The sequence below is a fragment of the Pleurodeles waltl genome, chromosome 5 (genome assembly GCF_031143425.1).
Source record: "Pleurodeles waltl isolate 20211129_DDA chromosome 5, aPleWal1.hap1.20221129, whole genome shotgun sequence".
NCBI classification, from domain to species: domain Eukaryota; kingdom Metazoa; phylum Chordata; class Amphibia; order Caudata; family Salamandridae; genus Pleurodeles; species Pleurodeles waltl.
This window is the reverse complement of record NC_090444.1, coordinates 895,269,632-895,296,326: the sequence shown is the minus strand read 5'-3', so window position 1 is coordinate 895,296,326 and position 26,695 is coordinate 895,269,632. Positions and strand designations below refer to the sequence as shown.

The following is a 26,695-nucleotide window of genomic DNA, read 5'->3' as shown; positions in this document are numbered from 1 at the left end:
GGTCGTGTCCCTTTGTGAGTCAGCACACTGCAAAATAGAAAAATGCATTTAATATGAGAGCCAAGGCAGCTAAGCTTCGGCTCATGCTAACTTAAGGCCTATGAGGATTTCAGCACAGATTCAATAACGCAAACATTGGTATAAGCTTATTTAAATGTAATATAAAAATTTTGGTCATCATTATTAGTCTACGTATATATTGGTGGCCACTCCCCGTGGTCACAATTTAGATGCACGTATTAAGCAAAATCACTATTATAGTTTCTATGCAGCATTGTCACACATTAATTCATAAACATTTCATGTTAATATAGATTATATAAGCTACGCTCTCTCAGTCCCTCCTCTGATGACGTTCGTCATCACACAAACCTTTCCCTTTGACCTTTCACTATAATTTTTCACTTTACGCATAATGCGCATTTCAACATCTTGTCCCTGTTCTGCTTTCCTACATATCTCCTATAGGAGCTTACAGAACCTCTCTGGAATGCACTTCTGAGTTCAAAGAAGAACTTTATTGTTGTTAATTCTTCCGCACCCACAAGTTCTTGAGAGACGAATTAGTAGATTTCAAGCACAAAGTAGTCGCAGCAAGAAAACAAAATATATCACAGTACTTCTCAGTTGCAATGTACACAGCAAATATATAATATATTCAAAGCAAAGCATAAAAGTCAAAATTCATCACCGAATGAGCAAGTAGGACCTATCTTCAGCTTCATCTTTCTGGCGTCTGCAAGTTGATGACTCCGGTCAACTGCGAGAAAGAGATTATCTACCCACACGGGAGACTGGCAACTGACGTCTAGCTCCAGCCTGAAGTCAAGCAGATTCGAATCTAACTCACTGTAGCCCAGAGTCATCCTTACAAAAGCGTGCCCCCTCCTCTCAGACTCGGGAAAACTACGCAAGCCTTTGGAGACTGACCAGATCTCCTAGACTTCTCCTATTCCCAAGGCTGAGCAGAAAGTAAAACACCAAATGTACTCTCTCTTATCAGGTCTAGCCTGGTGTGAAAAACACAGCTTGGAAGAATACAGACATCTGCGATGTTTCAACTGCAATGTCTAACTCCACGTTAAAGCCAATAGGCAGCTGAGCTGAATACAAAATGTAATGTCTAATATCATGTCAAAGCCAATAGGCAGCTAAACTGAATACAGAATGCAATGTCTAATGCAATGTCAAAGCCAATAGGCGGCTAAACTGAATACAGAAAGTAATGGCTAAAGACATGTCAAAGCCAATAGGCGGCTAAACTGAACAAAACATATAATGTGCTACTGGTGAACATTGAGCAACTAATATGCGCAGTGGTGAAACACAAAATCATTGGTCAAACACAATTAATAGCATCACAGTCCCTTGTGTGAACTCTCCCAAATTTCATTAAACATTTTCTCCCTTTCACTTTCCTCATTTCTCTTGTTTCTCTTTGTCCAATTTCTTTTAATTTTATCATTAATTTTGCATGCTCCCCATAATCCTAATAGACAGGCCAGAACAATTAATAGACCCCCTAATATTTTTGCAAGTACCCCATTCCAAATATTGCTAAACCAGCTCCCTACTCTGGGAATTCCTTTTCCTAATTTCTCCCACACTCGAGGTTCCTTCAAATCCTTCAGATCTGTACTATCTTTAGTTAGGTTAGTAAGCATACCTCTAATCTTTTTACTATTGTCAGGTATATATGAGCAACAATGACGCTCGTTGAGCATCTTGCAGACTCCGCCACTCTTTGCTAAAAGAATGTCTAAAGCAAGACAATTTTGAAGAGTCATAGCTCTTTCCGCAGCAAGTTCAGTATCCATCAGGAGTATCGCCCCTGTAAAATTTGTCAGCATGTTATCCACAATAGTAGACAACTTTTGAATCTTTATGGAGTTTAAGATAACCCCTACTGAAGGAATTATGGCTCCAAATATGTCACCAACGACAGCAGCCACTGTCTCTCATTTTTGTCCAGCATGTTGTAATTCAGACGTTTTAGGTATTTGCTTTAAGTCATCAATATGGTAAATCTTTGGGAAAACTATTCCCAAATAGCAGGTCCCATACCATCCTTTAGGAAGACGGTAATAAGCATTAAGTCCACAGATATAATAGATCCCAGGGATCGCTGGGTCCTGTCCATTTAACATGAATGTCCATTTACTCTGAAACAAAAACACATGCCTGCATTCACTCGTTCCCACAAATAAAGTGTCATGTTCAGATTTCGGCCTGTATATACAAAGCCTTCCTACATTTAATGCATCTATAGCTAGTTTGCCTTGCGTTTTTATTGCTGTGTAAGCATAATCATTTGCATATGTGCGTTTCTCTAACCCTTTCTCTAATCTTTCTTTCAATGCTTTGCGTCTATCATCAGTGTGATCTAAAAAGCTTTTCTCTACAGGTGTCAATAAGCAAGTCAGATTATTGCGGTGTGCATAAGCTGTCCCAAATGTAAGCGTTGGTTCAAAGAAACCTCTGACTAATTTTATACTATGCTCCTTAGCTAGCTTGTTCAGAAACTCAATTACAGGCACAAAAGAAAACACAACATCCAGATTTGAATAAAAATATTGCACATGCTCCTGATTATAGAATCTTGTTAATAGCAAGCTACAGCTTATCCCTTAGGTTAATGGAAGACTATGATAGGTGACCCCTTCTTGCACTGATGAAGGAATCTTTGTGCACACAACAGTTTTTCGCATCCATGGTCTCAACGTACTCATTCAGTAAGCGATAGAAAACATTAGTAGAAAGTTCCCCCTTTGAGTTAGTTCCCTCATGCAAGTGTCTTGCATCCTGCTCAAACTTTTCCCACGGTGTTAGTGTTGCAGCCTCAGGTTTTGAAGCAATGTTAGTCACTTTCTTATCCAACCACGGCATTTCCACAATCACTCCCACAATTATTATTGCACACACAATACCTAATATAAGACTCAACCAACCACACACTTTACCCTTTTTGTTACTACCTCTATTATAAGCCATGTCTGTAAAGAAACAGATAGCAGAATAACAATCAACTTGAGGATGATATAAACTTTTTTTTTTCCTTTTTCTTCTTTTTTTTTTTTTTCTTCTTTCTTGGTGCAAAAGTCTCTTTCTCTCTGCGTGTATTTACAGCGTTTCACTCACTCTAGGACCCTCTTGTCAAATCAGGTTAGCAGCTTGTCATAATCAGGTTTTCAAAGTCAATTCAGGTTATCAGTGTCACATCCGGTAATGTATTAACTTCTCAACTTTCAATTTTAATTTTAACAAAGTCTCTCTCTTTTAATTGATTTCAGGTACCGTAGTATTGACCTGGTACTTCTCAATCAAAACAGAATGCTAAGAATTCTTGTTGCCATTCAGATGTTGTTGCATACGCCCATTCAGGGCCTGCATACCTTCTATTTGCGGTTCTTTTCCTTTTCAGTCTGCGTTCGCCTTGCAATTCTCCTTCACTTAGATCTTCTGTCCTTGTGGTATGGGTTTCTTCTGTTATTGTTTCACCTGGTACAGCCTTTTCTTTTGTAGCCTGCTTCTCTGGCCAGTTATCTCCCTTATGCGTCTTTTCCTGCTTGTCCTTTCAGGTCGCTGAACAGCACCCTCCTCTTGTACTATGGTGTTTTCTCTTGATGGACCTGCAACTGGCTCAGGAGATGCCGGTGTACTTTGATCTCTTTCTACTATTTCCCCTTCTTCTTCTTCTGTATCTGTAACGGGTTCAAGCTCTAACCTGTATCCGTCTGCTTCTGGGAGAACCTCTCCTTGATTTAGTTCTCCTGCTGCCTCTACTGAGATAGGCACACTGTCACCTCTCTCGAACTCGTTTACTGTTTGAGGGACAAGGCTGTTCTCAGTGGGCTCTCCTGCAGTCTCAGTTCTCCCTTGACTATTTTCAGGCCCTGAGACTTCCCTCTCTGGAACTGTTGGGTCGAAAACTTCAAGTTCCTCGTCAGTGGGACACGTTACCTTCTTTCTGTGACTGGCATGTATCCAATTTGGAACGCCTACACATTTCACAGCAGTGGTTGTTGTCAATATTACTTGATATGGCCCCTTCCAGCGCGGCTCCAAACACCATTTTCTCACGTGCTTCTTGACAACCACCCAGTCACCGGCTTGCAGGGTGTGACCTGGATCACTGATCAGTGGCAATGCGTTAGCTTCCACCTGGGGAGAAAAAGAGCGAACCACATCAGCCAAACCTTTGCAGTAGTCCAACACCATATCATCCGTGATATTCACAAGAGCATTTGCAGGTACTGCGGCCAGCCTCATTGCTCTACCCATAAGGATCTCGTGGGGTGATAGTCCTGTCTTCTTATCAAGGGTGTTCCTCATCAACATCAGTACTAAGGGCAATGCATCTGGCCATTTCATATTGGTTGCTGCGCACATCTTCGCCATTCTCGATTTTAAGGTACCATTCATTTGTTCTACTAGTCCTGATGCTTCAGGGCAGTAGCTACAATGCAGCTTCTGTTCAATGTCTAGTGCGGCACACAAGAGCTTAATCACTTCATTGTCAAAGTGTCTGCCCCTATCTGATTCTATAGAGACCGGAAACCCGAACCTGGGCTGCGACTTAACATGAGCATTGCATTTCACCACGGCAATTTCAAGAGGTAACTGAATTGCATGTAACAAATCCTTAATTTGTTCACCATTTTTCACAGGAGAACCAGAAGAGGTCATGAAACCTCTCTGTGCCCACAATTGGCCAAAATCATGTACAATTCCAAATCCGTATCTGCTGTCAGTATAGATAGTGACTCTCAGATTTTCAGCAGCGTGGCATGCCTTAGTAAGGGCAATTAATTCTGCCACTTGGGCGGAATACACTCTCTCGAGCCAGGAAGCTTCAATAATACCAGCTATGGTACACACAGCGTAACCCGCTCTCGGCATTCCAACTGAGTCTCTCAAACAGGATCCATCAACAAACATAATGCAGTAATTTTCTTTTAACTGTGTATCTTGAATATCAGGTCGGGGCTTGGTACATAGTTCTGTTACCTCAAGACAATCATGCTCCACTTCCTCTTCATTATTAATCTCGGTATTCTCAACAGGAAGCAGAGTTGCCGGGTTTAATACAGTACATCGCTTCAGTGAAACATTAGGTGACCCCAATATAATTGTCTCATATCTAGTAAGTCGGGCATTTGTCATGTGCTGGGTTTTGGTTTGAGTCAACAAAATTTAAACTGAATGGGGAACCATTACTGTCAAGGGATGTCCCATCATTATGCCTTCACACTGCGTGAGGCTTTGACCAACTGCTGCAACTGCGCGCAAACAACCCAGTAAGGCTGCTGGGACGGGGTCCAAGGTAGCTGAAAAATATGCTACAGGGCAGTTTGCACCTCCATGGACCTGTGTTAAGACAGACAAAGAACAAGCATCACGTTCATGACAAAACAGTAGAAAAGGTTTAGTGTAATCAGGCATACCCAAAGCTGGTGCCCTGCACATGCACTCTCTCAATTCCATGAATGACTCAAGCTCTTCTTTGGATAGGGTTATGGTGTACGGTTCATCTTTAATCTCTTTGCCTGTTAGCTTTATCAATGGTTTTGAGATAATTGAGAAGTTGGGTATCCACTGGCGACAGTAACCCACCATTCCAAAAAACATCCTGACATCTCTCTTTGTTGTCGGGGGTTCATTTGCAACAAGGCTGTCACCCTTTCCTTCGATATTCTCCTGGACCCTTCCTCAAACAAGTGTCCTAAGTACTTCACCTCTTTCTGACAGTATTGCAGCTTCTTTGGTGACACTTTATGTCCGTTCTTCCCCAAATGATTCAATAAGGCAATTGTGTCATACTTACAGTCATCTTTTGTCCTGGACGCAATCAGCAAGTCGTCAATGTATTGTACTAATGTCGAATTGAAAGGCAATACTAAGGATTCTAAGTCCTTTTTCAATATTTGATTGAAGATGGACGGTGATTCAGAAAACCCTCGAGGAATTCTGCACCAACTGTACACCTTGTCCAGGAATTTGAAACTGACTAAAAACTGGCTGTCCTCATGAAGAGGTAACGAAAGAAAGCTTGTGACAGGTCTACAACGGTGAACCATTCAGAGTCACACGGGACCTGAAACATAATCACTGCTGGATTGGGCACTATGGGGCAACACTTCACCACAATCTTGTTTATTTTTCTCGGGTCCTGCACAATTCGAACCTTCTCACAAGGCTTGTTCAAGCCCATTATTGGTGAATTACATGGACTGCTCAATACCTCCTTCGGGACTCCCTGTTTCACAAAGTCCGCTATTATTTTTGACACCTGAATAAGGACATCTTGTGCCATATGGTACTGCGGCATCTGGGGAAACATTGCATTTGGCTTCACTTGTACTCTAACTGGTTCCACTCCTTTTATCAGTCCCACTTCTTTTCCTGTCAAATCCCACCATTCTCTGTCACTGTTCCCTGTAATTCAGCTGGTAAGTCAGTCACTGTAAGCATCGGGAATAATGTTATCAAAGGGTAATCTTCATTTGCGGTTTTTGCTTCTGACTCTGAGAACTGACCATCATCCCCTTCATGATCACTGTTTGTCTGCACCTCAATCCCATCATTGGAACATGTAATCAAACATTTTGATTTGCACTGCAAGTCTCTTCCCAGTAGGGATACCGGACTTGAATCGCAGACTACAAACTTATGCAGTCCACGGAAGTTGCCAATCTCAACTTGCACTGGATCTGTAATTGTATTCGTCAAGTACTGGTTAGCTACTCCGACCACTCTTATGGTACGCCCCGAAAGTGGCAATTTCGGAACCTCTGCACTCCTGACTGTGGAGCTCCGGTATCAACCAAGAATGAAACCTTGTGACCCATTACCTTTCCCTCTACATAGGGTCCCCTGTGATCTACTTCTAGGGACGCTGCAAGCCTGCACTCTTCACTGTCTGAACTGTCATCCGACCATTCCTCATTCATTCCATCTTCACCACGCAATGGAAATTGCTGTACTGTATTATTTTGGCTCATCACCTGACCTGTGACCTGCTGAGGAAGCATCACCTGTTGCTGTCCCATTGGAGCCATTGGTAGTTGCATTTGCTGTCTAGGTACCATGGGAACCTGCTGTTGCACTGGTTGTACACACGGCATTTGCATTTGCTGCATGGGCTGTAACCCTTGCATCTGAACCATGTTATTTTGGAAGTTCGGGTTTTGATTTCTCAATTTTGGACCTCTCATATTCTGCAATGTACCGACATTAGTGCTTTGTTGAACGACACCATCCTGCACCACATTTGGGCATTCCCGCTTCCAATGCCCCGCACGCGTGACATGGTGACATCTTTTTCATCCCTTGTACATCATTTTGAACCACAACAGTATTCAAGTCTAAACCGCGACTCACAAGACCTCGACCTCGACTTCTTGGTTGTGCCTGAAACACACCATTCCCTTGCGGTTGCTGCTGTATCATCTACTGAATTCTATTTCCTTGCATTCCTGCCTGCGCAGCCCTTATCTGCATCACTATCACGTTCTCCTTCAACTTTTTCTGCTACAGCTCAATCTCATCACTACAGTATTTCGCATACTGCAACACCTCATCAATCGGCTTCGCTTGCCAACAGATCAAATGATTCTTACTCATCTGACTAACCTCTGGTCTCAGATCTTCAACAAATCTGAACATGAGATGGTTCACGTCTTTCGGCTCAATTGTCTCAGTACCACTATAGTGTTTGAATGCTTTTAACAACCTCTCATAGTAAGCATGAACTGATTCCTTAACCTCCTGTGAGGTCCGGTCGATTTTCTGCCAATCAGTCACTTTCGGCGACACTTTCTGCTTCAAAAACTCAATCACTTTATGATAGTACTTCATCACCTCCTCAGAGGGTGCTCCGGTCACCTTATCCCTTGCCGGCTCCTGTGTCGGCCAGTCTACCCCTCTCTTGCACCCAAGCCATAAATCGGGCGGAACAATGATTTCAAACAAGGTATTCAAGTCTTCCCAGAGACACTTCGCAAGCTTCACAAACCTATCTGTTTGTTTGTACCACTCGATCGGTTTCTCCCTCAACCTGGGATAATCATTTGTAAAAGATAGGATGTCTCCCCTGGACCACAGTACATGAATTAAAACCCCACCAGCTGTCTATCTCATTGGTAGCATTTTTACCTATTCCGTATCTGGTGTAGTTTTAGCTTTACTTGATCCTAGGCTGTCACCTTTCTCCTTGTCTCTTTTTTTAGCCCATCTGCCTTCCCACTTTTCTAATGCTCCTCAGATTTGCGCACTTTGTAATATTTCTTTTAGATGCGCTTTCATTCCGGCAGACCTCATGTGCTCAAAGTCTTTTGAATCAAAGTCTAATCTGTAACTTCTTTTCAAATGTTTAGTATTCTCAATGTCGATATTGTTTTTGTCTGCCAGGTTCGCTAATTTCTGATGTACCTTGCCTACTTCCTTAGTAATCTTAGGGCACAGATATCTTAATTCTGCTTCTGTGTAGGACTCTAATGTGTTTGCCCCCATTGTTCCATCCACTAATTCAGCAGCTTCCGCGCCCAGTCTCACAAAGTTCAAGTAATCATCTTTCTCTGACCTATCCGGTTCCACTGCAGTTACTGTAGTCTTTTGCGTAGTAAAGGTCTTCTCTAACCACTCATTCAATTGTTGTACCGTAAAACCTTGCAATGAAATGTTCCCTGCATGCATCATCGGCGACTGTGAAGCATTCGTACTTATTGTTTGTGGGGTTAACACCCCTAGCCCTGCCTGTCTCATTGCTTCCAACGGTGCTTCAACTGGGCTAAGGTCTATCAAAGACCTTGGTTTTCCTACTGCTTGCTCTCCTGGGGCCATTAACTGAGGGGTTCCTATGGACCCTCCTCTTATTACATCTTGGGTCATTACTCCCTGATCACATACACCAGGCATACCTTGTGCATACAATGGCACCGGTGGACCAACAGTAATTGGCAATGATATTGCAGCTGGTGTCTGACCTGGTCCCAAACCTCGTGGAGCAGCAACTCCAAAGGTCTGATTTTCTGAAGCCGGGGCAGGTATTAATGGAGGACCTGCTGCTGGATTATACCCCGGTATCAGTTGTGGCTGCGGCTGGGGCAGCAATTGCGGAGTTGACTCAATCTGCACTAACCTCGATTTTGTATATATCGGGTCTGGCGGCACTATCAGGTTTGTAGTAGTCTCTAGTACCGGGACGTCTGGATAGATTCTCTGTATCTGCGGTGGAGGTTGCAACTGTATCTGCATGTCTGGCACAGTGGGATGTCTGGCGCAGTGGGTACACTGACACCATTCTGTATCGAAGCCGTACCAATAGTCTGTGCTGTATCAGTAACTCCCTTCTCCTGCGTCTGGTTCCCAGGACCTGCACTAGTGCTCGGAACATTGTCGCTTACTGCATAAGGTGGCGGGCGATCATGTAATATCCGATCCAGAAATTCTTCGTTATCTGAATCTTGTTCTTCTTCCCAAGCTCTTTTAGTCTCTTTAGGCTTACTAGAGTCCTTGTCTGTTTTACATGTGGCTTTTTTTCCCTGTTAAGTCTTTTCTGCCCTTTTTATTCTTCTTTGGAATTTTTCTTGTCTCTGTTTAAGAGCCATTAAATCCCAAATCGCTAAAGCCTCATACTGAGCTGGCCTCGGAGGTGGTTTCTGTACATTTAACATCCACCTTAAATTCTCTAGAACTCTCGTATTTAACGTCCCGTGCTCTGGGAACGCCAAACATCCCTCTTTTTCTGTCAATTTGATCCACTGTTTCATCTATAAACAAGGCACGACACCCTTTTCCTCCATGACAATGTAAGCTGGAGTTCCCTCATACGGTGTAGGCTCCCCTTCACTCGCCATAATGTATGTGTCTCCTTTAAGAGCACTCTTAAAAGCTTTGACAAAATTCATCTTTTGCGTCTTTTCTTTTGTTTAATCAAAAGTGACTTTAATTCCCAGGACACCCTTCACCCACCTTTCTCAACCTATTGCCTCTCACGGATGGCAGCCAATCCGTGCGCGACCCCTCTCTATAACTGACCTATCTCAGCGCAGCACCACTGACGTCACACGCACACTCTGCAGCTGACAAAGTCTTGCGGCTCATCCGCCCCTCACTGGATTCACACCAAACTAATGCAAAATTACTGCGAGCGCCTTTAACAACAACACAAATTTGCCGGTTTACTACAGGAAGGGTAACACATTCGCTTCAGAATTTTACAGAGATTTCACTTGAAGCCTCGGCCGCTACTCTCTCCTTCTCAGTTCCCGCACCCGCAAGCAGAATTCGACCCTCAAATCCTACTCTCGACTTGTCAATGGTTCGTCCTAGTGCACTTTAGAACTTGCCAGATCTCCATCGAAGGTTTCATACATACAATTTGACTCAAACTCGACTTGTCAACCACGCCCGATTGACCTATTAAACTGCACAAATTACAACATAAACCCAAGTGTCCCCTACACTTGTCAATATACTCCGGAGTCTTAGACCACGACAGGTCCGTACATGAACAACCAACCACGTGGATAATTTTGAGCACAAAGCGCCAGACTCATATGAAGTACGCCGACTTCCCTACTCTCATACTGCGGAGTACGCCCACTCCTACTAAAACAACATTTACCTGGCCTAAATACACACAAACTTCACAAATCACCTGCAAAAATGCATAAGCTGAGCAAGCGCAAACCCTATACCACACATACTATGACGCCGAAAACATTCCCAACTCACTTAAGCAGGCTCCGAGATCCCGGGAAAGTCATGGTGAATTTAGAAACACATCATACCTCCAATTTGCATTATCTCAGAAAAACAGTCTAAACAATGATTCTCCGTCCTAGGGCCCCAAAGGGCCAAACCGTCGCTCTGCTACAGAACTGTTAACGCGTCCCTTTATGATATTTTATTACACATCAGGACTTGTTTTAGGCCAATGAATCTTTTGACCCAGTTGAGAGACACCATAAGACGAGATAGCTAATCAATATATCAATCAATACATCAATAATGTCATCAATATTTATCACGACAATGCATTTCACTTTAGTTAGTCATTAATCAATTCAAAGACACTACCATGACCTTTCAGCCATGAATAACCACACCTTGATTAGTAGAATTTTATGAGTTTTATTCCCTATTAATTACAGTCTATCAGCAGATGCATTAATCTCAACACCAAGAAACATAATAGCATAGTCACGATATGGCAACTTTGATAAGATTTCATTAAAGCGAGAATCACAAACATCAGAACATAACACGGCGTGAACATAGATCAAGTTTAGCAGAGTGTCAATAACGCGTCAGTTCAACAAAGCATAGTCTCGGTCGTTTGTCTATTTGCGTCAGTTTAATGAACACCTATCCTAACCTACTGATTAGCATCAGCATGTTGGGCTTCATGCAAAACAATTTAGAACACCAATTTGGAAAACATCTAACTATGGTCTCTGCCAAAAGTAAGCAGTTGGTACCTAGAAAGGAAAAGCAAACAGACAAATCACAATTGCATTGTCATAATTACCCTCCAAAGTTTAGGTCAGCGCACAGGTTCAGTCTTCGTCTTCAGGACATCTGTCAATTCGCCATCAGTCAAAACTCAGCTCCGGGGCAAAAGGGCACTTTCCTCATGAGGAGGTAAAGTGTAACATGGACAAATCTAAGGGCAAGGGTGGTTTTAAGAAAACCACCAAGTCACTAAACAGAGTGACAGAGTTTCTGGATAAAATCAATAGCATTCCCTACCTAATTTTATATGACTCCCCGTGACATAGGTTTTTATCCCTTTTCCGTTGTACATTCCCCCAAAATTTTATTGGACACTTGTTATACCCCATTATCTTTAACCTATTAGAAAGTACATTAGGTAACCTAACTCTTCACCCAATATTATTTTACAAGTCTTCGATTGGTCTTCATAATGGACGTCTTCCGAGGTGGCACGTCTGGTATGATTTCATCTTTCTGTAATTCTTTGCACATCTTTTGGTCAGCAGTTCCATTGTCTTCACCGGTTTGAATGACCTTGTACATTACATTAATCTACACTGTTTCAATTTGCTTTTAACATTTACTCTGCACACAATGAAGAATGCTTGAGGACGGATCTAATATGGTTACATTTGTCTTCTAATTTGAAAAAAAGAACACGCAGAGTCGTGTCCCTTTGTGAGTCAGCAAACTGCAAAATAGAAAAATGCATTTAATATGAGAGCCAAGGCAGTTAAGCTCCGGCTCATGCTAACTTAAGGCCTATGAGGATTTCAGCACAGATTCAATAACGCAAACATTGGTATAAGCTCATTTAAACGTAATATAAACATTTTGGTCATCATTATTAGTCTACATATATATTGGTGGCCACTCCCCGTGGTCACAATTCAGATGCACGTATTAAGCAAAATCACTATTATAGTTTCTATGCAGCATTGTCACACATTAATTCATAAACATTTCATGTTAATATAGTTTATATAAGCTACGCTCTCTCAGTCCCATAGCTACCACATCAACTGGCAGCTTTTGTGTACTCTAGAGCCAAAAGCAAGTTTTATACCTTTTAACGGTGTGGACAGCTGGGAAAACATTGAGCATGTGTGTGAACAAATTACTCGGTATTAAGAATTCTGTGTACACATCAGGAGATACAAGTCAGAGGTTATTTAGATGCCAGGTAGAGATCTGTTGAATAGCAACACATTCAGAATTCATCTTGGAATGGAACTACATATCATTGAGTACTTTAGGAGAGCATACACGGAACCAGATATTAAGGACTTTGGTATAGTACTGACAGGATACCCTATGACCACTTCAGAGTGCTACCTAGATACAGGTACATGCTTCGATTCAGTATATTCCAAGATCGTGATTCGTGATAAAAAAAATCTTCATTATCTGATGTACAGCATTTCTAGATTGTATCATATACCTGGTGCAAGTTAGTTAGTGGTATCTAATTTTATATTTAAGATACAGTTGAAATCTCAGATTATGATAATGGAGTGAAAAGAGTAACATAATTCTATGGAGAGATAAAGAAAGCCTATAGGATTGTCGAAATAAGGAGCATAGATAGCATGAACTTAGTTTCGTACTGCTTAATATGAATTTCGGCAAATGCCTTCAAATATAGTGTATTTCACACTGTGAATTAGATGAACACTTTTAAGTTCTTAAAGTTGAGCAAATAAGTAATTTTCAAAAACTTCTACTCACCGCGAATCTTGAGTTGTGGCCTACTGGGAGCACAAAAATCATTGTAAACATCCTTAGTTTAGATCTCACTATGATGATCTACTTCCAAAAGTCATAAATAGTTGTAAGGTGGAAAATTTGAAACCATGTTTGGAAGTTCTAAGTCAATTTTTAAGTTCCAGTATCGGTGATTTCCATCAAAATGTGGCAGTTGTTCACTTGAACCGAAAATGACATTAATTGTAGTTTATTCACAACCCTAACTGACTGCTCAATTTTTCAAACCTTAAACTGACCAAATAAGCATTTCCACAGACGTCTACTCATACCCTGAATCTTGTGTTTTGGCAACAAGGAGCAGAAAAATCACACTAAACAGAGCTATTTGAGCTTACACAGCGAACAGCCACTTTCAAAATTCATAAATAGTCGAAAGATGCAACATCTGAAAACAAACCAAATCTGGCTGTTTTGAGCAAGTCATTTGTAGAGGTCCGGAATCAGAGATGTCCATCAAAATACGGGAGGTTGCACTTGAACAGAAAATGACTCCGAATATAGTTTCTTGAGAGAATTAACACATTTTAGTCCTTAAATTGACCAAACAATAATTTCCAGAGACTTCCACAGGTCTACTCATACTCTGAATCGTGTTTTGGGCCACTGGGGGCATGAAAGTTAGTCTAAACGCTATTATTTTAGCTTCCACTGTAATTATCTACTCCCAAAACATATACATTTTCTAAAGATGCAACATTTAGAAATAAAATCATTTTGGACATTTTAAGCCGTTTCTTAAGGTCTCGTATCAGTGCTGTTTATTCAAAAAAGGCAGTTTTCACTTGCACAGAAAATGACTCCAAATGTAGTGTATTTCACAATTGGCGGGTGTGCAGGACAGAGACATGCAGACAGTACAGCCGAGCAATCCACTCTTTCGCATGGACAGCCTGTCACCCTGTTGTACTATCCTCAAAACGCAGCAAGAGATCCTGAGCTGCATAACCCTGAACCTCCAACTAGCCCTCACTGGGCTAGTTCGACAGCCATAGGTTCGCCTCTGTGCCTAGCAGTGCTCTCCAGAACCTAGGTGCAGGTGCTAATGAAGCTCATTGCAGTGCAGAGGCCATAGAATTAATGGTCTATTCTGAACCCGTCGCGCAGTATGTTTGCGCTTTTGTGCATTCTCGTGGGACGGAGTCAGGGACCCTGGGGTTGTACGGGGTGCTTCTTGGTAGAGCTTATCCAGAGCTCTGTAAACTAGTTGCAGAGTCAGCCACCATACTGCACCGCCCCCTTCGAGCTTAGCGTCTATCCTTGAATACGCCACCTTTGCACTCCGATCATGCCACAACGTACACTGAATGGGTACAAACCAATACTAACGAGCCAAGATAAAAATGGTCAGTACTACGATTTGTACTTAATAGGAAAACTTTAATTAGTTATCTAAGGAAAGAAGTGGCTAAAATATGTTGATTTCACTAAAGGTACCACCTCAGCTGGTGGGGTTTGGGGCCATCTCAAATTGTATGCTACAGGAATCACACAAGCCATGTCTGTTCAAATAGTGTAAGTCTCTCAACATGAAGAAGAGAAATTGAGAAAATAATTAGAGGGGGCGTGGTTAGCAGCGCAAGGTGATAGACGTCATTCTTTCCGGCCCCCATAACAGCACAGAACATCCAAAATAATAACGTCTATCTCCCAGCTGTGATGGTGAGGCATAAACATTTTCCCCGCACAGTGTTCTGTGCGTAGATTTCAGTCCTTGTTCTGCCAACTTCACCTCTCGAGGGCCCAGGGACTGGATAGGGCACCACTTGGCAGGGCAGGAATCTCGGCAGAGAGTCCAGGTGCTGGCAGAGGAAGTATTTAATGGCCCTGAGACTTCAAAACAGGGGGCAAGTTCAGTCCAAGCCCTTGGAGCTTCTTCTCAAGCAGGAATATACCACAAAGTCCATTCTTTGTCCCCTTTAGCAGGTAGACGCAGCAACTACAGGATAGCCTAACAAAGCACAGGCAGGGGCAGCACCCCTCCTCAACTCTTCTCCTTAGCAGAGGTTCCTCCTGAATCCAGAGTTGATCTTAAAATCTGGGGTTTTGGGTTCACTACTTATATCCCTTTCTGCCTTTGAAGTAGCCAAACTTCAAAGGAAAGTCTCTATTGTTCACAAGATCCTGCCTTGCCAAGGCCTGGCTACAGGCTCATACCAGGGGGTTGGAGATTGCATTGCGTGAGGGCAGCCACAGCCCATTCAGATGTAACTGACTACTCTTCCCTTCACTCCAGCCCAGAAGGCTCATCAGGATATGCAGGCTACACCCCAGCTCCCTTTGTGTCACTGTCTAGTGGAGATTCACAAACAGTCCAACTGTCAGTATGAGCCAGACAGGGAACACACAAGCAGGTAGAGTCACAGAATGGTTTAAGCAAGAAAATGCCCACTTTCTTAAAGTGGCATTTTCAAACAGACAATTTAAAAAAAACCTTTACCAAAAGGTGTATTTTTGAATTGTGAGTTCAGGTTCCCCAAACTCCACATCTCTATCTGCTCTCAAAGGGAAAATGCACTTAAAAGATATTTAAAGGAAGCCCCCATGTTAACCTATGAGACAGATAGGCCTTGCAACAGTGAAAACCGAATTTGGCAGTATTTCACTATTAAAACATGTAAAACACATCAGTTCATGTCCCACTTTAACATACACTGCACCCTGCCCATAGGGATATTTAGGGCCTACCTTATGGGTGCCCTACATATACAAAAAAGGAAGATTTGAGCGTGGCAAGTGGATACACTTGCCAGGTTGAATTGGCAGTGCATGACTGTACACACAGACACTGCAGTGGCAGGTCTGACACATGCTTACAGGGCTACTCTTGTGGGTGGCACAACCAGTGCTGCAGGACCACTAGTAGCATTTGATTTACAGGCCCCAGCACCTCTGGTACACTTTACTAGGGACTTACCAGTAAATCAAATATGCCAATCATGGATAAACCAATCACCAGTACAATGTACTCAGCGAGCATATGCACTTTAGCACTGGTTAGCAGTGCTAAAGTACCCAGAGTCCTAAAGCCAACAAAAACTGATCAGAAAAAATAGGAGGAAGGAGGCGAAACGTTTAGGGGTGACTCTGCAAAAAGGACCAGGTCCAATACAATCCCCCACCAGCCTAAAGCTAGAGGAGACCAATCAATACCTTGATGGACTTCCCTGACTGGAGCGACAGAACTTGGACCCTGGCCTGCAACAGCAGGGGCATGTTCCAGTTCTACGCTTTCCTGAACACAGTTGGATTCCTCTGTCCATACTCTCAGGGCCACTAAGCTAATCCATGGTGAACCCTTCTCCTCACCTGCAGATATCATCTGTGCAGCAGCTAATCTTACTTTCCTCACTGATGTATCCCAGTGAGCAGACAGTATCACCCTGGCCAGCACAGCGTTGTGTCCCTCTCCACCACTCGGGTGTGACTCCCCCCACCCACCTCCCCCAAGGGATAACTTTGTCCACCAGGACAGCCACAGTGGTCACTGACAGCTGTCAGGGATGAGAGCCAGGCCCCAGGCCTTTAAAGGCTCTCCACTGCGACTGTGGAGAGTGAGGGGAGCGGGGGAGGAGGATGGTAGCTCCGGGTGCCTGGCACCCTTTGACCATTCTCTCTTCCACCAGGTCAGGGATGACAACCTGACCCTGGTCCTCCCCTCTGGGGCTCTGTATCCTCCCCCCAGGAGCCAGAATTGTCAGGGTGCTTATAGAAGCAGTCCCACACAATTCTCCCACCAGTGCAGGGATGTTAACCTGCAACTGGTCTCCCAACCTGGGGTCTGTACCCTCAGGATGGACCGGGGCCAGAAGCGAGGCTTCCCTACCCCACCTTCTGGGGTCCTACACCCCCCATTAGGAGTGCCCCCCCCCCTTTCCAGAATCCAACATGGTAGGGACACTGTTAGCAGTGCCCCCTCCCTCCAGGTCAGGGGGACACAAACACCCTGAACCTGGCCCTTCAACCCAGGGTCTGGACCCTTGAATTGATCTGAGGTCAAGGGTGAGTCTCTCCCTCTCCTGCCCCTACACCAAGGGTTCTGCACCCCCCCCCCACCATCGAGAGTACCCCTAGACATCACACGTTGACCTATATCTCAGTGATCATCCGTATGAGGCAACACATTCATCCTATCTTAAAAATCGTAAATTACCCACTCTGGATGAATCTCCAACTACCACACAAATTGATTAGTCGTAGATGCAAGGGAAAAGACCACAATTACACAAATGGGACCTGGTAATGTACCCTGACTTGACCATCCTTCAATAGAATATATCAATTTAGCATAGACTTAATTGCACAGTTTTTCTTAGAAGTGCTTAATGAAATTAAAGATCACAGTATGTCCCGTGACATGGTAAAATGCCAGTACCGCTGTCTTTCCCAAAAGAATGAGGATCACTTGGATTCTAAATCTATTAGGCTAATGTCTTTACTAAACGATGATTCAAAGATATTCTCTAACAGAGTACCAACCCGGATGAACTACTTTCTATAATCTCTGAAAAACCATATGGTTTTGTACCTGGAAAAGGCACAACTAGCCACACTAATCTGACTATTGGATTAGTTGAATACGCTTAAACTTCTCAAACTCTATTACCCTGGTAGATGCGGAAAAAAAAAATGGATGGAGTTCCTTTTGGATGTTTTTGAAGCATCTGCAATACACTCTAGCGTCATCAAATGAAGATGATCTAAAAATTAGTCAAACGGCACAATATTCTGGGATCACTGTAGCCTCTGAAATTGAATTATGCCTTAAATACAACTATACAACCTTACTACAGTCTACAAAAAACGCAACTGGAAATGTGGACGAATTTACCAACATCACTAATTGGCAGGGTCAACTTAATTGAAATTTATATACTCCCTAAATTATTTTATAATTTATTAACACGTTCACTATACATGGCCATTAAATATTTTAAAAAATTGGATTATATTGTATCCAGGTTCAAATAGGGGGGCAAAATATCTCACAGATCTTCCAAATCGTTTAAACTACTGATTAGCAAAGGGGGCACTTCCGGACTGGAAATTATACTACTGAGCATGTTTGGGCAAAAGACTGCAATCTATACTTTACCAATGCATTTTCTGGCTCAGGGTACAGAAGATATTTATTTGCAGGGGACATGACTTGGCAGCTGAAGATAGCAAGTGTGTTCTATGCAAGCCCTGAGGCGGCTTAGCTAAATCCTCATTTAATCCTTCCCATTTGTGCACTTGCTAATCATCGTAATAAAAGATTGAGGCACAGTGGGACCGCTGTGCTGATTGCAGCTTTTAGGTCAGCTGAGAGTAGCCCTATCGTTGATTCAGCTGGTGGAAGCTGGGCTGAAACAGTGTGAGAGGTGGGCCCATCATCAAGAAGCCATGTGGTGGCAGAAGAAAAGCTGTGAGGTCAGAGACAGCAGTGGTGACAGGAGTGAAGGTAGCACACTCAGAGAAAGAAATGAGTGGGTGGTGGACCATTGCTCCCTGGAGTGTGTGGAGATCTAACCCTGGTGGGCAGCATGTCTACTCCCTTCGCATTTGCTGGAGTGCGGCCTGGTAGAGTGTTCTCTCTCACCCCACCCCCGGCAGCTCTGAAGGGGAAACACTGTGTAGCAGAGTGCTGGTGCATTAAAGTGGAGATGTGGCTGCAATGGGGACATTGCCGGTGGGGCAGCTGTAAAGGAGCAGACAAGTGGGCAGTGAGCCCCACAATGGGACGGATGAAGCCCATTGTGGCCTCGCTAGTCAAGGTGGGCCAAGGCTTCTACCTAAGAGAGAGAAACTGCAGAAGAGGTCAAAGAGTGGCTAGCGGCGCAGCAGAAAAGAACGACTGAGGAAGCAGGCCCGAAGTGTGATCAGATATGGCCCATGCTGCCCCAGTCTGTGGAGGCAAAATGCAAAGCACCTTGAGAGGAGCCGCTGCAGCAGCAGCAAGAAGGTTGGTGAATCAGTTGCGGGGAGCCGCAGACCCTGCACTGCGGCTGGGAGTTCTCTGGAGCATGGGATTCCTGGTGGCTGGGTGTGACCAGCCCGTATCGACGCTGTGGAGGCAGAAGAAAAGTCAGCATGGAAGCTGCTGCTAGAAGCAGTTAACTTTGTTAAGAGGTGCCAGGATCAGGAAGTGCTGTGCTGTGGTGGGGTTGCCATCTTTAAGAGCAGTACGCCAGTGAGGAAATAAGTATGAGTCCCTGCATCTTGAGAGGCGGCTGTGGCAGCCTCTTACTGATCTTCTCCACTGCAGTTTGGCCCCAGGCTAGAGAGAGAGTGTACATCTAGTGGCTGTGAGGTGGCTGCTGGGCAACATATCTTCATGGTTACTCCCGTAGAAAATTAGGTGGAATTATTTTGGGGCTGAACTGATCTCTTTCCCCCTGCTTGATCTACTCCCCTCCTACATCTCTTGTTCTCTGCTTGTCAGTCGAAAGTTGGATCTTTCGGAGTTGGGGGAGGAGCAGGCATCAACACTGTAGCCCTGGGGACAAGGCATCAGACCCTTTAAGAAGCGGCCTGAAGGTGATCTTTGCCCCCTGCAAATAAGTCTGCTTGGAGGGGGCCCCCAGACCCAGACGAGGTGCAGTGTGACAAGCCTCTGCTCTGAGGCCTTTTGGTCCGAGCGGAGGGACTTGGAAGGGAAAGGATCCAGCAGGTAGCCATGCAAGAGTCCTGAGAGGGCAGCTGGTCCTGCAGCTGAAGTAGAGCGGGCCAAAGAGTCATTGCTCCCACTTATCTTTGAGTGACTATATGCCACAATAGTCCACATGCCACCTGATTCTTCCACCTTGGCACCTCCATCTAGGATGGCCAAGGATAAGACGCCAGCTGCCACTGGCCAAGGCAAAATAGACAACTTTACTAAACCCACATAGATCCAAACGCTGTCAAATGGTTCCCTGGGGGTGGGTTTTCCCTCTTCTCAAGAGAACTCCATTTGGCTGTAATGATACTCCAGGCGATATGAGAATCACATGAAGACCTCAATGAACAAATAGCAGGGGTGGGGATAGCAGCGGTGTCCCTCCTTCATCAGGGCCTTCAAAACTCATACGCCCGCATTACAGAAGCACAACTGAGGATTTCCAGGCTGGCGAATGCCACAAACATTTCTAGCAAGAAACTCTAACAACTCTGAGGCCTGACAGCTCAACTGGAGCGAAGGGCCATAGACACTGAAGGCCAGATTGAGTGGAACAATCTGAGGTTGGTGCGTTTGCACAAGAGGACAGAAAGTCTACATTCGGAAAGATTTAGATTTACTGGTTTCAATCCTGATTGCCAAAGGTAAACTCTACATTTTTTATACTGGAAAGGGCACACAGAGCTCTCACCCCAAGGCCTCCATCAGGAGCCCCATCAAGGCAGGGGATAGGTAGGTTACTGAACTATGCAGATCATGATGCCATTCAATGTCTAGCTCCCCGGAACCCAGAAGTCTGATGTGTTAAATCTAAAATGTTAACATTCCCAGACTATGCATTGATAGTACAGTTATTGTGCAAATCATTTCAGGGAGGTGTTACTTCAGGGGAAATCCTTCTTTTTTGAGAGCCCTGAAACAGCATGGGACTAGGCGGAGGAGAAGAAATCGCACCCCAAAACAGAATTGGTGCTCATGTCCTTCCAAAGTGGGAGGAAGAAGGAGCCTGCACACCTCGGGAAACCAACCCAAATCAGACGTTGTAACAGGAGGAGGCAGACCACACGCACCTGTCAGACAGATGTAGAGAACCACTCCTTATCAGTGGATTCCAGTGAGGGAGGGTGTTCACATCAATGTAGGCAGTGGCATACAGATGATGTTCCAAAATCCTTAGAGATCCTCTTTTGTCTGACAGCAACTGATCTTTGGCCGCCCAAAGGCAATCAGGACTATGTGCCAACAGGTGCAATGAATGGGAGAAGGCCGGCTCCGGAGGAGGTGCAGGTTAAGCTTCACCCTCTGCCACAGTGGACAAAACTGTTCAACCCTTTTTCCTTTTTATTTTTTTGTGATGGTTTTTGTTAGAATTCGGGCAACAGATGCTTCATGTTTGGAAGTGCTGGGTGGGAGCAGCTGGGGAAGGGGAATCATGTTCAGTTACACCAAACACAACCCACCCAGACAGCATCCCGTGCGGTCTGCTCCAACCTCCATGTGATGTACCATGATGCAAAAAGATATACCAGGCTACACACCTGATTAGTTCTTGGAAATTCAGTAATCTTTTGGATAAGTTGACACTCCAACCATGTTAAGGAGTTGGCCCCAAAGGTTCTTCTAAGATGGTAAAAAAAACTATTGGCAACACCTGTCAGATCTTCAATAGACATGGATTTGCTATATTTTACCACTCTGGATACACAAGGGGCTAAAGGGGGCAGCTATAATGCTTCACAAATCATTCCACCTGGTGGTCACTGAGGTTATCATTGAAAACTGGACAGATACGTCCTTATACCAGGCTCACTGGAGTGCCAGAATTTGTTAATGTGGAATGTCCATGTCCCACCAACCTTGTTGGACTCCATGATGAATGACTTGATTAAAGTTATTGCTTCTTTGCTTGAGGGCACCGCTATTGTGGGTGGAGATTTTAATAATGTAATTAATCTCAAATTGGACACTAGACAGTTTCAATAGCTGTGGAACCCATAGCTTAGGTAAGTGACAATATTTGGCGGGTGAGGAACCCTGAGTCACTTGAATTTACATATTACTCGTATGCCCATCGATCGCATTACCGACTGGATTACTTTTACCTCCCGGGCAGCAGCTATCCCAGGGTGACTGACCCACAGATACTACGGAGTGTATTAGCAGATCACTCTTTTGAGCTAACCCTTAAAATTAAAGTGTCCAGTAACAAGATGCAGTGGCGTCTATTTGATGGTAGGTTACGAGAAATTCTGGGCGTTCTTTCAGGGGGAAATTGAGGAATACTTAAAAATAAACACCACTCAATATCTCCCAAACCACGCTTCGGGAAGCCATGAAGGCGTTCATCAGGGGGAGGATTATTGCATATTTAGCTAGGAGGAAGGAGGACAGGTTTCAGGAGATTAAGGAATTGAAGGCTTCAATACTCTCCCTTGAAAAACAACAAAGCCTCACTAGAGACAAGACAAGTTGGCGTCAGCACAAAGCCACCTGGGATAGGCTGAAACAAATGATCTTAGATGATGCCAGGACTTCCCTTTCAGCATCCTAATATAGAGCCTATAAACACAGGGACAAGACGGGTACATTAATATATTGGTTAGCAAGTAAGACCCTGGAATTCAGCTTTGTCCCTAATCTGAGAAAAGGTGCTGGTGAAGATATACAGGGAGGGGGATTGGATTTCAGAGGTGTTTGCCTCTTATTATAGCACTTTACTGCAATCTAGCCCACCTGAGTGCAGAGAAAGGCAAAATTCAGTAGTGGAAGACTTGGTAGTACTCCGACCATCAACAGAGGTAAGGACTTAACTACATGCTTCACTCTCAGAGAAGGGGGTGACATTGGCCCCAAAAAGCATGTTTTCAGGTAAGGCTCTGGGGTACATTGGTTTTCCCACAGAATTTTACAATAGGCTTGCTTCCACTCGGATGTTCCCACTGTTGGGCATGGTTGAAGACTCCCTAAAAAAGAACGAGATTCCTATGGACTTCTGTGTTGCCACGGTGGTGGCAATTCCTAAGCCTGGAAAGGATCCAGCAGAGTGCATCTCTTTTCCCCTATTTCCTTAATTAACACAGAGGTTTAAATAGTGGTGAAAGCTCCTGCCAATAGGCTGGCAAACATGGCAAGATCACTGGTCCACACATCGAAATAGCTTTATGCCGGCTAGAGTAACCAGACACTGCATTTGTAGACTTAACTCAGCACTGGCACATATGGACGAGATAGCCAAACCTGCAGTAGTTCTGGTCCTACAGGAGTTTGAAAAGGCTTTTGATTCAGTGGAATGGCCATTCATGCACAAAGCTCTAGAAAGTATTAATTGGTCCCTAATTTTCGAAGTGTATAAAACTCTCTTACCATTCCCTATGGGCCAGAGTTAGAGGGAATGGGGTTCTTTCAGAGAAGTTTCTCTTTTGTAGAGGAACCCGCCAGGGGTCTTCCCTCTCCTTCCATCCTTTTTGGGCTCACGACAACTACTGGTAGAATTGGTCAGTGGGCAAACTCAGATCTGGGGACTCAGATGGGAAGAGAAGACCACATATCACTATTTACGGATAATGCATTGGTCTTCTTGACCCATCCCCCTCAATCTATCCTGAGGTTCATTCTAACTCTTGATATCTATGGGGAGGCTTCGGGACTTAGAATTAATTGGATCAAGTCAGCTATTACCCTGAGGGGTGCCCTTTCTGAAATGTCAAACACCTCTTATCATCCCCCCCACCCTCCCAATTAGGATTGAGACCAGTCCTTGCTGGTATTTAGGGTTTGAAATTTCTATGAACCTAGATATCTGCTGGGACAGGAACATCAACTCCATGCTACAAAAAATCAAGAGACACATGACATACTGGAGTACATTGGCAATCAATATGTTAGGGCACATTGTTCTATTCAAAATGGTGGCCCTTCCACAGAAGTTGTACATGCTTCAAAATTAGCCATATAGAATGCCCGGTAGCTGTTTTTCTACCTTTCAGTCCACTGTAAACAGTTATTTTTGGAGGCGCAGGCATGCAGCAGGTGCCACACAAACTATGTATCCAGCGCGGTGGATATGAAACTTTATTGCTGGGCAGCCCAAATGCTCCAGATCGACAAGTGGCTACATGGTGATAGGGAAAACGTTACGTGATTGGAGATTGCCAGGTTTCAAAGCCCCACCCTGTGGTCATGGCTTTAGGGCTCAAGGCTCTCCAATACAACTCCAGAGGTTACTGCAATAGCAATTAAAAGCTGGTGGAGGGCATAAAAATGGGTGGGCTAGAACAAATTCCTACCTAGAGAGACCCCAATATGGAAAGATACTTGGTAGAAAGAAACAGATCTACTGCAGAGTTTCCGTAAACTCGGAGATGTAAGGGCCTGAAACCAAATGGTTCTATTTGAACAGCTAGTGTAGGAATATGCACTACACAAGTCACAATTCTTCCTTAATTTGCAAATGAGTTACACACCAGGGGTTTATAGTTTCTCTGCCAAGGAATAGCCAGCAAATTGGTAGAAACCAAATCACTATAGATCAGATCAGGGGGAAAATATATCTCTGGCTTATATAAGACATTGGTTATTATACTCAATCCCATGACGAAGCTCAGGGAATTGTGAGAAACTGACTTAGGGTTGTCAGATGATGCAGACTGGGTTGATTCCATGATGGCAGGTAGGCAATTGGTCATCCCGGCATGCCTTAAATTAATCATTTAAGGCATGACTGAGGGGCTCTGGAAGATGGGTAGGGGTGAGGACCTTGACTGCCTTCAGAGTGGAAGGGCAAGGGGCAGCTTGCTGCATATGGCCTGGGAGTGTTCCATTATTCATACTTACTGGTTGACAATCCTAGATATAATGTCAAAAGTAATAGGTATCCCAGTAGAGGCTGACTCAAGATGGATGTTGTTGCAGGTTCCTCCGGGGTGGGATGGCAATATTGCACAGATGCTGTTGGATAGGGTGTATGTTGGCCAAACATGAGATCACATCCCATTAGAGATCTAAAGAATTTGTTTAAATGATTTATTTGCAGTCAATACCATGTTACAAAGAGGTTTGGGGATCCAAAGTTCTTTAAAAAGGCCAGGTTAAATGTGTTATATGTGCTCGAACCGAATCAAAATCTCTCAAAATTCTGACTTTCTCACTTCCAACATCCTTAAAATATAACTCAGAACTTCCCAACATCTTCAAGGAGCAGAACATTTGAAGATGGCACCAAGAACAGACTGAGGAACTTAGAGACTAATTTGAGGGAGAGGTCCTTAAATATTTTAACAATGTGAAAAAATAAATTCTATGTAAATCACAACAAAGTGTTCAAATACTTTCAAATTAGGTATTTTATTTCTAAAATAAGTGTTCATCAGACAAAACCACTTTGTCAACATAACAATTTTCAAATGGATCCATAGCCAAAATCCAACATTTATAAGCAACTTGTATACTTGTTTGTTGGACTCAGGACCTAAAGCTCTAACCCAGTGAGCAAAGAAATGTTCCAAGTGGCCATCTACCACGATTAAAGAAAATCAAATTTCAGACATATTGTTCAAGAACTATAAAACCATCACTCAAACAATGATCAAAACCCAAACATCTTGAACAACGTGACTTTTCTAGTAATTTGTGTCACCATAGCTTTATTCTTTTATTAAAAAAACAGTTGTGAAACCAATAAAAGCATACAAACATTTAATATGTAAAATATTTAAAAGAGGAGTGTGAACTTTTGCTAAACTAACCAAATGATATCAACCCAATACACCGTCCCAGAGATATGACATTATATACCTGCTGACCTTATACATATGTTTGCTATCTGTCCAAAACTGATAGAATTTTGCATCCCCACTCTTTCAAAGCTAAAGAATATACTTAGGATCACACTAAAATTTGAAGCAGGTATTTTACTACTGGGTATATTTTATAGCCTAGCCATCACGAGACTGTTAACTGCAAAAAAATAAATACATTTTAAGAAAAAAATAAAAATGAAAAGGTCCCAAAACACCCACTTTCTTGAGTAGTGGAGCTAAATAAGGAAAGCAGTAAATTAGTTATAATGAGAGGCACTTTAAAGAGATATCTTTGCAGATGGAAGAAAATGTGTTCTTTCTCAAATACTGCATATAATCACAATTTTCCACATTTTCTCAGAAATAATGTGCATTACTTCCCAAACCTGGAAGATTAAGTTAAAATGTTACATATTCTCTTTGTATTATGTGCTTTGTTGCCTTAGACACAAAAAGGGAACAACAGTCTTCAAGGAGAGATCCTGGTGAAACAAATGGAAGAGGGAGAACCAGTATGCTTGGAAAGTTCTAGCTTCTGAGTGGGACCTAGTCTCTAAGATGCGGGGCGATCTCTGTTGTGCTGAAAGTGTCTTTGAAAAAAGAGGTCTTTAGATCTTTCCTAAAACTGAGATAGTTCAGGTGATCTCTTATGGGTGAATCTAGACTGCTGCAGAGATGGAAGCGCCAAACCCGTGAGGATCATTATCCAGATTTTATTTCTTCAAGCAGAAGATTATTATTTTCAATGTAATACGTAGTTGACTCCCTAATCTATGATTTTGCTTAGGAATGATAGGTTTGAAAATGGTCTATTGCTGGCTGTGATAATAGGTTCTTCTGACTGCTTCTTCAGCAAAGTAATGATGAATGCCTGCTTCAGCCAGGCTGGCACTGATCCATGTGGTACAAAAGCATAGATAAGGCATGTAACATATTTGGACAGCTGTGGGAAGAATACCTTAATCCAGCAAACAGCGCATAGATAGGCTATCAT

General features: G+C 43.4%; 1 protein-coding gene across 4 annotated transcripts in view; it reads right to left on the bottom strand.

Annotated features, from left to right (window-relative positions):
• GNPAT (glyceronephosphate O-acyltransferase) overlaps positions 1-26,695 on the bottom strand; it is a 443,941-nt gene that overhangs the window by 138,799 nt on the left and 278,447 nt on the right. The window lies entirely within an intron of this gene.